This window comes from Pygoscelis adeliae, unplaced genomic scaffold (genome assembly GCF_000699105.1).
Source record: "Pygoscelis adeliae isolate BGI_AS28 unplaced genomic scaffold, ASM69910v1 Scaffold83, whole genome shotgun sequence".
Taxonomy (NCBI): domain Eukaryota; kingdom Metazoa; phylum Chordata; class Aves; order Sphenisciformes; family Spheniscidae; genus Pygoscelis; species Pygoscelis adeliae.
In genome coordinates, this window is record NW_008824467.1 from 1,079,103 (window position 1) to 1,083,293 (window position 4,191).

General features: G+C 37.3%; 1 long non-coding RNA gene across 5 annotated transcripts in view; it reads left to right on the forward strand.

Moving 5' to 3' along the window:
• Window positions 1–3,671, forward strand: part of LOC103914455 — a 36,417-nt gene extending 32,746 nt beyond the window's left edge. For all 5 annotated transcript variants that reach the window (XR_663466.1, XR_663464.1, XR_663468.1 and 2 more), the window contains one exon: window positions 3,171–3,671. This is a non-coding gene — a long non-coding RNA (uncharacterized LOC103914455). The remainder of the gene's footprint in view (window positions 1–3,170) is intronic.
• Window positions 3,672–4,191: the final 520 nt, after the last annotated feature.

Here is a 4,191-nt window from a genome sequence, read left to right on the forward strand (position 1 = left end):
CCTCTTTGAAGGTTTGTTTTTGTTTATTTGGTTTTTAATGTGTGTTTTGGAGGTATTTGACTAGATAGGAATTCTGAGTTTGTTAGTTCATTACAGTTTATGTATGCAAGGTGTTCACAAGTCATGTATGCTTTTCTGAACGGTACAATGGGTGTCTTGAACAGTGTGAATAACTGACATATTTTTGACATCCTGGAAGTTCCAAAAGCTTGGGAGAAGAAGGAAAAAAATATTTCTGCCTTTTGAAATGTTACATTTTAAAAGTAATATTGAAGTGAAATTCAGAAAAAATTTTAATCAATTACTGCTTTGAATTTTTTTTCCTCAAAACTGACTAATGTGGTGAAATTGACACAAATGCACAAAGTATTTTATTGAACATGGTTCTAATGCTTTTGCAACAGATGTTTGGCTGAAACCCCAGCCCTAGTTTTGTCCTGCTTGTGCTGGTCATTACCTGTTGAAAATTAGCAGACCTTCTGGTGGAACAGCAGGAGAGCTTGCTGTGGGTCTCTTTAAAGAAGTTGATTAGGTTACCAGAAAGTTATAAAGGAGCAGGAACACATTCGTAATTTGAGAGTTTATCATTACCAGTACTAAAAGATACAGTTCTGTAAATTAGCTTTAAAGGATATTGGAGGGATTCTTTCTGCATACACACATTACTGGAAGAGAGAGAATTAAGGTGCTGGGAGGCTCAGGTATTATTCATGACTATATTCCAAGCGTTGTGTATTGTTCAGCCATTGCTGTTGCTAGTTAGTATGCTATAATGGAAAACTGCTGACATAAAAACTTATTCAAATAATTCCTTGCTGAGAACACCACTTTTGATAAGGTTTACCACATCACAATGTCTATGAAACAGAAGAAATTTCCAGAAGGCAAACATCCAATTCAGAATGTCTGCTCTCAGTGAATGTCTCTCCATCAAAGTCTTTCTATTTGCTCCTCTGGGAATGCTGCAACATTTTCTGGACATGGTCTATAAAGAAAATGTTTGGACAGTTATGAGCCTTCTCTTTTTAATTACATTCTACGCAGAAAGAATTTGTAGGTTGGAGAACATCCCAGTAGAAGACTTTATTGGAGGTTATTAGGAAGACAGCTGCACTCTGTTTGCATTTCCCCCTTTTAAGCCTTGCCTATTTACTTGCGGATCTATTCTAAGCTATGAAAAGCAACCTGCATAATACAAAGAGAAATCAAACTTTTCCTTCAGCCCATAGGCATCTGTGAGACAATAAGTGGTTCAACTGCTGGTCATAGGAGTAGAAGAGTGGGGATTATGTATTTATGATGGAAGGTCTCAAGCAGAGACAGTGGAATCTAGGGGTGTGTGTGATGCCCACTCAGGACCTCCTGTGATCATCTCCTGAGGATGGATGTTGTGAGGGGTTTCTCTGTGCATCAAGGAGTAACCAAAACAATATAGAGGTTGTAAGGTTTTAGTTCCACATGAGGCGTAAACATTTGTCTCCAGTGTAACTCTCTCTTAATCACAACAGCTTTTCAAGGTGTCTTCTCTTGAGGAAAAGGGTGGTGCTCCTATTGCAGTAGGAACTGCTGCTTGAGCTCTTCATCATGTTCTCACAAAATTGTCAACAACTTAATTAATCAGAAATCAGGCCTACGGAACAAAGGCTGCCTTGCTGCAAATTTCTCAATGGCTGTCTGGTCAATGACTAGGACTTCATTATCCTACTACTGGTATTTGGAGTAAAATTTGCAGAAACTTCTGAATTCTGGGTGTTGGTTACATGCTAAAAAGCTGGGTGAGTTCACTAACGGTTACTCTGATGTGCAACTGGTTTGTTTAGATTTCTGTTTTTGTCAGTATGGTAAGTATCCCTGGCAGTTATCAAGTAGAATTTTGTAGTTTTTAAAATACTGCAATGCTTTTCAAATAAATGGTTTTATTGTTTAAATTGTTCCTTGCCTGTGTTACACATTTGTTTATAACTAATTCTTCCTGGAAGTATCAGTTATGTTAAGAGTTTACCATATAATTCTACTTTTCTTTTATATGGGTGATGGCTAAGGCAGAAGAAATTTGAGAAGAGTTCTCTTTATTATATTGTATCTTATAACTACAGGAGTTCTTAAATTTATGTAATGGATGCCCAAAGTCTAGGTGAGAACTTAACATTTTTATTAACATAAATGCATGCATGAATAAATATTCTACTTGGGGACCAGATCTTACTACTTCTAGACATGTTGAATAATGTTTTACTTAATAAAAGGTACACTTACATCATTCAGATAGCTTGTTGAGTAGGAAATCTTTCGGCCGAGAAAGGTTATGTGAGTTCTTCGGTTCATTAATCTGTGTGTTCATTATGAGTGTGTTTGTCTTGCTTCATGGTACATTCAGCTATGCATTAAACATAAGTTTGATGAATTGATAAGTTGTCCTTGTTTTGCTGCTATTTAAAAATGCAGTTAGCTAATTGGAGCACTGAATAAATATTATTTATATTACTACCATGACAGAGTTCAGGCTTCAGCCTGGTTTTCATTTGAGGTGCTATGCAGATTATTATGGTCGTCTGTGTTGTATCTTGCACTTATGACTAATGAAAAGGAGTTTGGAAGGGGAAAGATGACATGGCAGTTGGCAGTAAAAATTGTACCCTAGTTCAGCTGTGAACCTGAAGCCTGTTGAGGTGCATGGGGCCTTCCACGGCTGTTATCAGGTCCAAAGTGTTAATACATAAGTGCTAAGTAAATTTACCACAAGCTGCCACTTAGTGGGTGCAAAATAGCAATTTTCTGTATGTATTCTGGCCTGTGAGGGAAACAGAGGAGGGTATTTGGTAGCATAAGGTGGGGGCTTAGCAATATATATGTTCTCACTTATTAAGTTTGTTCACTGGGGCAATACAGAAGAAAATGTGAAGATGCTTGCCTGCATTTCCCCCAAAATTAGAAGTGTAATGTAATATTATTTTGAGCCAGTATAGATTGTTTGGATGGGATTTCCTGTGGATGGATAGAAATGTCACTAATTCTGAACTGCAGCACTGATGCGTGATATTTTGAACAAAGATTGCATCTGTTTTGTTATGAAGTAAAACTCTATCAATCGTGTCCTATACAGATTTTTTTCCACTTTTGCTAATGTACCCACTCTTCTTTTGATCTCCCAGGGTACACTGTTTTTGCAGGTGCTCCCTAGCCCCAGCTTTGTCCTGAAGTTTTGCTGCCCTCCAGATGTCCACCTCTTACAGGTACGAGGCTCGCTGACTGGGGTAAGAGTGTGTCTTGTGATCTTCTGAACTCTGTTTTGTTAGCTATCTGATACATCACTTCTCTGAAAAAATCCTCCCTCCTGCTTCTGGGAAAGTATCTTGAGTTCTAGAGATCAATGCAGAACAGGCCACAAATTGAGATAGTTACATATACAAATGATACAACTTTTTGAACGTGTGTTTCTAATGATTTAAGCTTTTGTCGTTTTTTTGGTAAATACTTCTGTAACTCTCTGAAGAAAAACTTCATTATTATAGAGGGTTTCACAGGAAACAAGGAAACTCTCTTTCAGCCATTAAGAGAAGTGATACATCAGACCTAAGCAGAATTAAAAGGACCCCAATGTTGTTCATTGGAGTCTAGTTTCTTATTTATATCCAGTCACTAAAGGAAAACAAATTATTTACAAGCATTTCACTTCAGTGTAGCACTCCTTATATCAGCCACAGGATTGAAAACTTTGTGTCTTCTGCTTGCAAATGGCTGGTATCTGCCCTGGGCCACCTGATGTACACTGTTAACCCAAGTATGCATAAATATGAAGCAACAGATCACAAGAGCTACAACTATCGATGGAACGAAGTTTGTGCTCCAATAGATTGACACTTGATAGGCAGATAATAAAACTGAAGGGTCTGAAAGAAATTCCCTATCTTCTTTCCATGTCCTTGTACTTCAACATTAATAAGACTTTAATGCATCTTTGAACTCTGCAGAATAAGAACCTTGTTCATTTAGTTTTCCACAAGTAAATTTGTATCAAATAGAACTATATTTCTGTGTCCTGCCAGCGTTTGTGATTGTTCCCTGGTGATGAAGATGCTATTTACAGCGAAATATAGGTTCTTGCTTTAGTAAGACTCATTCTGTATTTCTGTTTGTAATGAATGTCCTGGCTGCTGAAGCATTTTATGGAAGCTCACATATTTCATATAA